The sequence below is a fragment of the Colobus angolensis genome, unplaced genomic scaffold (assembly GCF_000951035.1).
Source record: "Colobus angolensis palliatus isolate OR3802 unplaced genomic scaffold, Cang.pa_1.0 Scaffold51, whole genome shotgun sequence".
NCBI lineage: Eukaryota > Metazoa > Chordata > Mammalia > Primates > Cercopithecidae > Colobus > Colobus angolensis.
The window spans coordinates 3,481,507-3,493,056 of record NW_012118599.1 but is presented as its reverse complement, the minus strand read 5'-3'; the positions used below and the strand labels follow the sequence as shown (position 1 = coordinate 3,493,056).

The 11,550-nt window shown below is 38.8% G+C and overlaps 1 long non-coding RNA gene across 1 annotated transcript; it reads right to left on the bottom strand.

Moving 5' to 3' along the window:
* Positions 1-308: 308 nt before the first annotated feature.
* LOC105524808 lies at positions 309-8,457 on the bottom strand. The gene is made up of 4 exons (XR_001003815.1): positions 8,332-8,457; positions 3,346-3,485; positions 2,140-3,015; positions 309-1,822 (listed from the first exon to the last, which is right to left on the bottom strand). It is a non-coding gene; the product is annotated as an uncharacterized LOC105524808 (long non-coding RNA).
* Between the last annotated feature and the right edge of the window lie 3,093 nt (positions 8,458-11,550).

The window sequence follows — 11,550 nt, the reverse complement described above, 5'->3', positions numbered from 1 at the left end:
GGGTAAAATCTGTTAGTCAAGTTACCAAAAAGCAAAACAAAAGACCTTCTGCAGTGCACAGAATATTACGTTGGGAGAAAACATTTCCTTTAGACCTTTATTGTTAGCATCAGGCCACAACAAACAGAACTCGAGGGAAAAAAAATATATGAGCTGAAAATGAGATGAAGGTGAGCATTACTATTTCACACCTTTTAAAAGTGGAGAGAAAACCAAAAATGGTGAGATGCAATAAAAGTTGAACTTTGGGTTTAAAAACTTAAAATGTCTTACAATTTATTAAGAGTAAATCCAGCTGGGCATGGTGGCTGGACTCATAGAGCCAATAAAGACCCCTTGGGGAAACTGGCCTCATATCTTGTCTACACAGTCCCTGAACAATGTTCCTGACCTGTGGTAAGTAAAGAATGTCACTTTCTGACAGGCCCAAGAGCCCTAAGTTATCTTGGGACTCAAAAGGAGAATAATTCACCCAACTCATAGGTATTTGATGGTACAAATCTATGGCTGGGCTGGGCTTTAAAAAAGCCTTATCTGAGATTCCTTCTATGGAAGAAGTCCACCAAAGTTAATTTTAAAAGCCTATGTGAAAAATAATTATTCTTGCTTCACTTCATACAAATAATCTGGCCAAGTATAATAAAGCAAATTGGTTCCTCCGTGATTTGTCTTTAGTAAAAATGGGAAACTAGAGAGAAAAAATATGTTTCAAAAACTATAGTATACTTGTTGTTAGATTTTAGTCTTGCCTAATGTTTTTCTATTTTTATTATTTTCTATAGTTTAGACTGAATTCTAATTTTTCCTGGCTACAAGTCTCCAAAATAATGTTTTCAAGTTTTTTCCTTCTTTTCCTTCCCCTCACCCCATTTTTCCTAATTTGAAATAATCGAAAACTAAGCTGTACTTTCTAAAGTCCTGCAAACTGAATCTGGACAACTTAAACTTCAGAAGAAGAAAATAACAGCAACCTGTTTATGTACATAAGCCACTTTCATACCTACCTGCTGATGTATGGACTTCAAAGTAATGTGGTCTATATAGATTTTCCAGGATTGCTCTCTTGTTTGTTGTTGTTTTTCTCCCTTCCTCCTACTATTTCCTCTTCAAAGGACATGAGATTTCTCAACCTGCTAAAAATGAGCTTTGCTAATAACTCGGGACCTACCACTGTAGGAATAAACTATCTAGCCATGAGAGCAGAGACTCATTTTCTTCTAAAATGCTTTCTTCAAAAGATTTTTTTAAAGAAAATGGAAGAAGTGTGAAAGGAAAATAAATCTTGGAGTCCCAACATCACTAAGCTAAAGGGAAAAGTCAAGCTGGGAACTGTTTAGGGCAAACCTGCCTCCCATTCTATTCAAAGTTACCCTTGTGCTCACTGAGATAAATGCATATTTGATTGCCTCCTTTGGAAAGGCTAATCAGAAACTCAAAAGAATGCAACCGTTTATCTCTCACCTACATATGACCTGGAAGCCCCCTCCCTGCTTAAGTTGTTGTGCCTTTCTGGACATAACCAATGTACATCTTACATATATTGATTGATGTCTCATGTCTCCCTTAAATGTATAAAAACAAGCTTTGCCCTAACCACTTTGGGCACATATTGTCAGGACCACCTGAGGCTGTGTCATGGGTACACATCTCAACCTTGGCAAAATAAACTTTCTAAGTTAACTGAGACCTGTCTCAGATATTTTTGGGTTCACATACTCATCCAGCCCTGGTGTACCCTCTGAAGTATGTTATACCAGTGCATGAGAAACTAGTTATATACTTGGACCAATATTAGCATTAAACTACAGAGTACTTAGTACTCCTGTCTACATTTCTTTTTTTTTTTTTTTTGAGACAGAGTCTCACTCTGTCGCCCAAGCTGGAGTGCAGTGGCACAATCTTGGCTCACTGCAAGCTCCGCCTCCCGGGTTCACGCCATTCTCCTGCCTCAGCCTCCCGAGTAGCTGGGACTACAGGCGCCCGCCACCTCCCCCAGCTAGTTTTTTGTATTTTTTTTAGTAGAGACGGGGTTTCACCGTGTTAGCCAGGATGGTCTCCATCTCCTGACCTTGTGATCCGCCCACCTCGGCCTCCCAAAGTGCTGGGATTACAGGCTTGAGCCACTGCGCCCGACCTCACCTGTCTACATTTCTTAAAAATTCAGTTTTAACAAATGAAAACTCAGATTTCTTAGAAGCTTTGTTACTACCAGACAGGAAATGTGACATACCATGTATTAGTGCTGAGGGACAATCCCAACTCTGGTCCCTCCTAGCTCTATAATCCTAGGCAAACTACTCTGCTTCAATTTCGTCATCTGTGTAATTGGGAGTGAGGAGAAGCAGTAAGTTGCTGAGCGGTTGTGAAGATCAAAAGTAACATATATGGAGCATCTGGCACATATTAGGAGCTTAATAAATTGGTACTTCTTTTGCATCCATCAAAGAAAGGTAGGAATTTCAGGCGACACAACACTGCTAGACTGCAACAAGTAGCAGTGAGCTTGGAAAACACTAGCCGTGGATGCTTCTGCTGCTACAAAGGTAACAGGTCTCAAACTTTTCCAGAAAGACCCTCCCCTCTTACTCAAAAGCCCAGCACTTGTAAAAGCTGGGGTTAACAGCTTTCATGTGGCCACCAAAAGCCACCTCGCTGGCACTTTAATTTTTAAAGTTTTGTGACTGCTACCAGTGTTTTTTCTGCAAGTATCATTCACACAAAACTTCGCTGGCTCCTCTACCTTCTTCCTTTCCAAGCAGAAACCTGAATTAAATAGAAAACAGCAGCAGCAACATCCGTAGCCTTGGGTAGGGGCGTTGTGGAGTCATGCTTCAAGCTGGCCGACCCCAGCTGTCAAGGAAAGGTAGGCAAGTGAGTTCCTCATCAGATGTTGTTGTGAAAGCTCATTTGGTGTGGGCAGCTCTGCCCCGGCACAGCCAAACCATCATCCTTCAGAGGAGTGTTCTGCCAAGGGGATGGGCACCAGATAAGTAGGTTGCTCTGTTTTTCTTTGATCTGGAGAAGGAAGGGGAATTAAGACATTATTCAATATCTGTTATGATCAGAAAGTCTTGTATTAATTCCTCCCGACAAACTGAGTAAAGCAGAGCTTCCCAAACAGTGTGCCCAGAACATCAATGTGCCCTGTGGAGTTACCAAGTGCCAAAATGCCAATTGCCCTCAGCCCTTGTGAAAGCAAAGCAGGACTTCATTCAGGTGATTAGAGCTCCCTGATCTGGTCCCCTCTCAGTGTAGGTGGCAACATCCTTTGCAGTAAAAATATTCTCATTTTCAAAGTATACAATATTATGAAAAAGTTTGGGAAAGGCTACTATAAGGTATTACCTTGGTTTACTGAGGAGGAAGTTGAAGCTCACAGATTAGGAAGCACACCCAAAGATCACACTTGCAAACAGCAGAACAGGCATTTGATTCCAGGTTAATTTGCCTTCAAAGTCCAAGTTCATTCCACTTTCCTCACATCGCTAAAAACAATACCAAACCATACAAACAATAACACCTGAAATCTGAGTAGGCCTTTTTGGTTTAGGAAGTGCTATGACAGAAGAAAGGAAGACATAAGAGGTGATGGAACAAACACTTCTCATATACCTACAATGTACCTCGTGCTTTACATTAAGAGTCTTGTCTTTTCAACAGTTTTAATTTGTTTTGCATAAACTTATGGTAGATAAACATATAAACTTATGGTACTTTTTGACAAATTTAATTTGCTCTTTCATAATTTTCTCTCTATGCCCCACTACCTTTTTCCTATTTATTTATTTTTGTATATTTAGGGGGTACAAGTGCCACTTTCTTACATGCATATGATGCACTGTGGGCTTCTAGCATACCCATCACCTGAATAGTGAATGCTGTATTCAACAGGTAATTTTTAAACCTTCACCCCTCTCCCTATTCTCCCACCTTTTATAGTCCCCAGTGTTTATTATTCCACTCTTGTCCCCCACTCCTTCTAATAACTGATTCAGTTCTTAGAGAAACATTTAATGATAGAAACTGGACTTAATCCCATTTTTTTGACTGCAAATTCTGGACACTCCTTGCCCCAAGAGCAATGGTATAATTAATTCAAAAGAGATTTTCAACATAAAGGAGTCATATTTACTGGGCCAAGACTGTACAAAATAAACTCTTAAATTTGATGCTATTTTTAGGTTTTCTAATACATTTCTATTTCTCTCTCTATACCCTTTGATTTCCTAGTTCATAATTTTTGGGTTTCAGAATAATATCTATGTCATGTGCTGATGGAGGAAGACAGAGTAAGACCAAAAGACAGATTGGTTAGGAGTTGAATCACCAATCACTTGAAGTAGAGGCTTGAGAGATTAAAGTAACTTGAGAATTAGTATAGCTAGAAGACTCCCAAGTGATGATTTCTTTTTAAAGGAAATTGTCTCTAAATACAATCCTTAAAGTAAATCCATGGAAATAAAACAGTATCATTTTATAATATAATTCACCAAAATTCATGGTATCAAAGATGAAAATTCTCTGTCTAGAGATGTCTCTCAAGCACACAACAAAACCATTTTGTCCTGTCCAGGAAAAGCCAATGTAACTTTTGTGAGAGATCATGAACCATTTCCATGTCCAGGCAACTCATCACTGCTTATGCTGTGTTCAGTAAGGTCAGGGGCACAATCCTTTAGTTGTAGGCATTTGTGATGGGGAAATCTGGTAGTTTTTCTGAGTCATAATTTGATTGCAATTTGATTGTGATGGCAATAGTTGAAACCTTGACTGTGAGAATTTGTCCTTGAAGATAAATTATTTTTGAGGTTACATCTGGTACTATTTTCTTTTTTCATGATGCAAAACAAATAACTAAGAGCATGGTCAAACCCTGTCTTTACTAAAAATACAAAACCAAAAAACTAGCTGGGCATGGTGGTGCAGACCTGTAATCCCAGCTTCTCAGGAGGTTACATGAACCCGGGAGGCGGAGGTTGCAATGAGCCAAGATCGTGCCACTCCACTCCAGCCTGGGCAACAGAGCGAGACTCTGTCTCAAAAAAAAAAAGAAAGAAAGAAATATTTTACAGTTGTCTTTTAATGTTTAATAACTTGGATTATATATATATATATATGTTCATAAACCTGCTGTCAAGTTAGTACCAGTGTTGATCTGGGTTGCAAGGAACTTAGTTTGAAAGTTTGGATTTGGATAATATGTAAAGTGCCAGAGTTAAGTAACTAAGGCAATTATCTGTCAGATTAAATTTGTATTTGTTTATTTAACAAATACTAGGCACCCACTCTGTATGGGTCCTGTTTTCAGTGCTGGGGATATTGGGTGAATGAGAAAGGCAGCATTTCTGCTGTCATGAAGCTTTCCTTCTAGAAAGAGAAGACGGAAAATAAACACAATACATTGGATCACTTTAGGTGCCATTTTGAAATAATAGAGAGCACCTGTTGTTATGAATGTGTCAGACTGTCTTCTAGTTAGTTTTGCTGATAATTTACTTACAGGTGCAGTGACTCTGCAGGTCCAAAGAGCTGCCAGCTCTTAGAGAATTTTCCTTTGCTCTTGCTAAAGATAAAATTGGACAGTTATAGTAGAGAATTTTTTTCTCTCATTTCCCTTTGAGTAGGGCATGCAGCTTCCTTCTTAAATATGGAGTGGGTTAATCAGCATGAATTGTAATTGAAAGACTGATGCTTTAGTTCCCTTTGAGAGTCCCTAGTTTCTGTTATGAATCTATAGATCCTTAGAAACACAGTATTTAACCAATGCCTAAAGCCTGAAGGGTTTATGAGAGATTTATGAGATTTACTCAGTACACCAAAATAGTGTCATAATGTTAAAGAAATTGGACTGATATTTTAAATTGACTTACCATGTTGTTATGTGGTGAAGGTTTTTATTTTTTTCAGAATTTACTTGGAATAAAAACAATAATGAGTGGCAATGCCTTTGATAGTATTACACCACAATCCTCAGGAAGACCATGCTGATATGAAGTTCCAGGCACAGGATGATAGAAAACATAGAGAATGTAAAACAAGAGGAAAAAGTACAAGTAGTCATGTTTTTCAGAAATCTGGTACATTTGATGATGTCAAATATATAAGAAATAAATAATTCATATTAGTATATTACACTCAAAGCTGCTTATAAATCCTGTTTTTTTTCCCCTTATAAGAAAATAACATAAATTTTGCTTAAAGTCAGACTCCTCAACAAGGGCTTCTTCTCTTTTATCCATTCTTATATTTTCTAGATGTGGAAAGGAGGTTCAGAGTCATTACATTTTAACTACAGTAATATGTTTTGGGGTTTCCAAGTTTTAATTTTCAAGTTATGGCTGGTTTATACAGCTTCAGGGCTGTTCTGCATTCAGATGGTTATAAAGTGATTGGCTTGAAAGGCCAACGTAAGTCTGCAAATATTTATTTCAAATGTTGAAGTCTGTTAACAGCTCAATTCCGGTAACATGTTGTTGCATGATTAAAGAAAGCTGAGTTTCCTTTAACTGTACTTAGAAAGAATACTGTTGAAGTAATAAACAACAATGGCTATTACGCAGTTTTTTTTTTTTTTTTGAGGCTTATAGTTTTAGTAATCGCATTAGTAACTGCATTCCAGAGGTCCGGAGCTTAGAAGGACAAAAAAGCTGTAGTAGAGATTGTGAAAAATTACCAGAAATAAAAAAGGAGAAAGAGAGAGAGAGAGAGAGAGAGATGAAGAAAGGGAGAAGGGAAGGGAAGGCCAACAGCCTGGATTAGGGGTTTGAATTTCTTACTTACTAGTTCATTCATTAAGTCATTCATTCCTTCTTTCAAAATATTGGTGTGCTGGTGATAATACTTTAAGCAAATAAGTGAACCTCTTAGCCGAAGTTCTGGGAAAAAATAAAAGTTTTTTTTTTTTTTTTTTTTTTTTTTTTTTTTTGAGACGGAGTCTCACTCTGTTGCCTGGGCTGGAGTGCAGTGGCCAGATCTCAGCTCACTGCAAGCTCCGCCTCCGGGGTTTACGCCATTCTCCTGCCTCAGCCTCCCGAGTAGCTGGGACTACAGGCGCCGGCCACCTCGCCCGGCTAGCTTTTTGTATTTTTTAGTAGAGACGGGGTTTCACCGTGTTAGCCAGGATGGTCTCGAACTTCTAACCTCGTGATCCGCCCGTCTCGGCCTTCCAAAGTGCTGGGATTACAGGCTTGAGCCACCGCGCCCGGCCAAAAGTTTTGGTTTTTTTGAGACGGAGTCTTCCTCTGTCACCCAGGCTGCAGTGCAGTGGTGCGATCTCAGCTCACTGCAACCTCCGCCTCCAGGTTCAAACGATTCTCCTGCCTCAGCCTCCCGAGTAGCTGGGACTACAGGCACCCGCCACCACACCCAGCTAATTTTTGTGTTTTTAGTAGAGACAGTTTCATCATTTTGGCCAGGCTGGTCTCGAACTCCTGATCTTGGGTGATCCACCCACCTCAGCCTCCCAAAGTGCTGGGACTACAGGCATGAGCCACTGTGCCTAGAAGAATTTTTTTTTTTAAATAAGAAAAACTGGAAAGGATAATAATTCTGTCTGTCTCACAGTTATTGTGAGGCTTAAACAACAACACATATGAAAATGCTTTGGAAAAATTGTCTAGAGAAGAAGTTCTCCACAGGTGCTATTAATAAAAGGCACATGCCTATTTACTATCTTTTTCTGAAATCACATTTGAGGTATTTCAAACAGCCTTCAGTGGGGCTCTGGCCCAGTAGCTCACAGTGCAACATGAACAACATGTTTATCTTGTGAGAAAGCTAGCAGAGTGTCTTAATACTTCAGCTGAGTGTATGAGGAGACAGTTGGAGCAGAGCAATCTCTCTTTGATTAGTGCACAAAAACCACTAATTTGCATATTTAAGATATGATATTTCATTGTATGGGAAGAAGTTGGGCAGATGATTCATCTGGAAAAGATCAAGGAGGCTGATTCATTTAATTCAAGGCTTATATATGCAAAGCTGTTTTTGAATGTTTGCAGATCTGGATCAAATAATTATGGCATTAATTGAGACATTAGTATGTGTTTGTCATTGTGTTCAAATTCACAAGCATCCTCTTATTTAATTGTCACTACAACCATTTGAGGTGGACAATAATATCCTCATTTTGCCATTGAAAATAGTAAATTTTGATGACTTAAGCATTTCTTTTTTTTAAGTTTACATACTAGTAATTGGCTCAGGGCTTTCCTGCAAAGTCAGCTGTTGGCTCTGAGGACACTGGGGTCAGTGACCTGGGGTCAGTGATCTTATCCCCACCCTGTCCCTATTTACTGTAGCATTTGCAGAAGATGCTGTGTTCCTTCTCACCTTCTGTGATGGTGGCATCATCCTGGAGGGGCAGCTCTCCTTCTATTAGGTCAGTCCGTCTCTTGCTTCTCAGTGATGCTCTAGTTCCAGCAGTCAGTGAATACTCTGCAGGGGTTAATGGAGGAGCTGGGAAGTGTAGGGGTTCAATAAAGGGATAGATGCAGAAAAAGGAGTAAAGTAAGGGGACTGGGGAAATACGAATAGATTTAATGGATATTTATTAAGTGCCTACTAGGTATCAGGTACTGTGTGCTAGGTGCTGGGACAAAATAATAAGCAAAAGACAGGATATTTCATATAGAGCTTATAGCCTAGTTGGGTGGGAGGAGACTAGTGTGAAATGAAGAGCCACATAAATGAATGCAGTGTTCCTGGAATGAACCGAGGATCAGGCTGCTTATTCTCACAGCCCAATAACGAGATGCAGATGAACTGGGAAAGAAGAGAGTTTACTTCTGTAACTGGGTACAGGGAGAAGGCCGGGAAAACATCAGCAGACCAACTCAAAGTTACAAAGTTTTGCAGAGCTTACATACGTTCTAAACTTACGTCTACGTGTAAGAGTGTATTCATCGAAAAGACGTAAGTTCTTAATTTCTTCTAACCTGTAAGTAAAGTCTGTGTCCTGAAGACCTTCCTCTAGAGCCTCAGTAAATTTACTTAATCTAGTTGGGTCCAGGTGCCAGAGGTAATTACCGTTATCTTCTCTCCTTGCTAAATCATGGAGGTTTGGGGAGTTCCTTCAGACCCCAGTAAAACTTGTTTATTCCTAAACAGATCCTGTTAAGAATTCCTTCGTTATCTTGTCATGCTTCAAGGCCCAGGAAAAGCTTAGGCAAAACTCTCAGTGGGCTTTTGTTACCTTCCAGCCTTTGTACAAGGACACTGGCTCTATCACGTTTGGTTGTGGTTTCTTGGTTTCTTTTTTTTTTTTTTTTTTTTTTTTTTGAGACAAAGTCTTGCTCTGTCGCCCAGGCTGGAGTGCAGTGGCATGATCTTGGCTCACTGCAATCTCGGCTCACTGCAACCTCTGCCTTCAGGGTCAAGTGATTCTCCCGCCTCGGCCTCCAGAGTAGCTGGGATTACAGGCACCAGCCACCATGCTCAGTTAATTTTTGTACTTTTGGTAGAGACGGGGGTTTCACCATGTTGACCAGGCTGGTCTCGAACTCCTGACCTGAAGTGATCCACCCGCTTCAGCCTCCGAAAGTGCTGGGATTACAAGCATGAGCCACCGCGTCCGGCCTTCTATCAACTTTTTTTTTTTTTGAGGCAGAGGCTCCCTCTGTCCCCCAGGCTGGAATGCAGTGGTGCGATCTCGGCTCACTGCAAGCTGCGCCTCCCGGGTACACGCCATTCTCCTGCCTCAGCGTCCCGAGTAGCTGGGACTACAGGTGCCTGCCACCACGCCCGGCTAATTTTGTTTTTTGTTTTTTTTTAGTAGAGACGGGGTTTCACCGTGTTAACCAGGATGGTCTCGATCTCCTGAACTCGTGATCCGCCCTCCTCGGCCTCCAAAAGTGCTGGGATTACAGGCGTGAGCCACTGCGTCTGGCCTGTATTAACTTTTAATATTTAACTTAACAGTCACTGCTGAAACAGTTGTCATGGAGGCCTGCCTGGTCAGCTGTTAGTGAGACCTGGCCTGCTACAGCACAATTTAAAATTGTGATATTTCATGACAGTGAAAGAGGCTATGACAAAGAATAAGGGGAAGAAGATATAGTTTAGATGATGGGGGTGTGTTTTTCAGAAAAGGAAATGGTGTTTAAAATGACATGTTTATAAACTATGTTTGAATATTGAAATACTTGTATATTGATAATTCTAAAATAATACAACTATTCGCCTTTGAAAGTTGTAGTTAATAGTAGGAAATAGGTTTATTTTTATTACTTATGCACAGTTTTCTTACCATTTTTAAAAGTAAATTGCAGATATGAGTGAATACTTCTACATATGCTTTCGTTATAAAATTTAAGGAACTACTATTTGATTATCTTCATATCACTTGGAATAAGCCATGAGAATTACTGATTTTTACAGATAAAATATCTCTTGTTTTGTGAAGGATTTTTCTTGTATTTCCCAATTAACTGTTTCTATATATATAATAAAAATTATCTTCTCACCATTCAATGTGTCTGTTTTAATGTTAATATTGTACCAAATGTGGACTACACCTCATTTCTAAAGTTTATGTAACCACATAGTGTTTTATGTCCAATAAGATGTTATTTATGTACTTGGTTTACAATATACCTAATTTTTCATAGATGAAAAATGGACATTTTGGCAACCTTTAATGGTGACAAAATGAAACACTTAGAATCTTCTTTTTAGAAAAATAAAATACGTACTTTCTACCTTTTGGATATGAATTTTCACTTGTTTTCTACTGACAGTTACTTCTCAAATAGTGTACATTATAAATAAAGTTATCATAATTCGAGGGAAATAATATTGATCAAAATATTTTATATTCCATCTTTACCTCTGTTCAGAAACTTCATGTAAAATTGTATATGTATATTTCAAAATGTAAAAGTAATGTTTGTAAGGATCTTCACAATTATCAAAGCATTAAATGTAGCATTAATTTTTTATTTACTGAATAACAGGGAAGTTTATTAAATGGTACAAATATCACATTTTCTCTGTTTTGATACTTGTTTGTTACAGTTTATAGTTTATGTTATCTGAATCCAGGATTGTTTTATTTTTTTAAATAGAGATAGGGTCTCCCTATGTTTCCTGGGTTGGTTTCCAACTCCTGGCCTCAAGTGATCCTCCTGAATAGTTGGTATTATCAGCATGCATCACACCAACTGGTGTTTTTTAAATTATTATTATTATTATTTTAATTTTATTTTTTAAATTAAAAAAAATTTTTTGAACTAAAAGTAGATCTGCCATTTGATCCAGCAATCCCACTAGTAGGTACCTACCCGGAGGAAAATAAATTGTTATATGAAAAAGATACTTGCACATACATGTTTATAGCAGCACAATTTGCAATTGCAAAAAATATAGAACCAGCCCAAATGCCCATCAATCAGCGAGTGGATAAAGAAAATGGAATACTACTCAGCCATAAAAAGGAACGAAATAATGGCATTTGCAGCAACCTGGATGGAATTGGAGACTTTTATTCTAAGTGAAATAACTCAGGTATGGAAAACCAGATACCGTGTGTTCTCACTTGTAAGTGGGAGCTAA